The following is a 911-nucleotide window of genomic DNA, read 5'->3' as shown; positions in this document are numbered from 1 at the left end:
CCACCTTGTTTGATCAAACACTTGTATAAGAGTTATAGTTTTTAATATTTTCAATGTTGGCTTGATGTCATCTCTAATCTCACTAATAGAACTCGAAACATAGTATGATTCTGGTAATGAAAGATTGGAATTCATTATTTTTTTTAACTTTTATTTTTATAAGTTTATCCTAATCTTATTTCATCATAAATTTGGTAGATTCACCAAGGTTAACATAACCATTTTTTTCATTTTTTTTAATTTCTCCTTTTAATATCATGTTGGTTTGAGAATTAAGTGACGTGACTAAATGATTGATGTCTTGTTTCCAAGTGTAGGAGTGTCGAAGTAATAAATAACCCAGTAAAACCGGGATCGAACCACATGGAGGTTAACTATATAAATTATAAACAACAACAACAACAACAACAACAAGTTAAAGAGGAATTTAAGATGTAAGATTAATGTGAAGATTAAACAATAAAAACAAATGTCAAAGTTAGAGGATCCACTAATGATATTTCAAACAAGTATAGTATAAACTCTTTTTATTACTCAACTGGAAACCACACACAAATGAGGTTCCAATCAGATTATAAATAATTAACATAATTACATTAGTTATCTTATTTGAATAATGCTAATAATTATAAATATTGTCAGGTATTCATGATTATAACTTATGTTAACAACAAATTAAGTTCCTTTCAAAGCACAAGTGTCAGTTACATCATATGGTTGGGTTATGAAAGTCTCAAGTATTTGTTATACCAAGTATTACAACATAAATCTAGATTAAATATTTAATAAACAAAGTATTAAAAGTAAATAAGATAACAAATATAAAACATGTTAGTATCAAACATTAAAGTCCATATTAAGTTTACACTATACTTATTCTTACACCATTAGTGTAACCTTTTCACCTTAAC

The sequence above is a fragment of the Populus euphratica genome, unplaced genomic scaffold, assembly GCF_000495115.2.
Source record: "Populus euphratica unplaced genomic scaffold, PopEup_1.0 scaffold221.1, whole genome shotgun sequence".
Lineage (NCBI taxonomy): Eukaryota > Viridiplantae > Streptophyta > Magnoliopsida > Malpighiales > Salicaceae > Populus > Populus euphratica.
Note: the sequence above shows the minus strand (reverse complement) of the source record.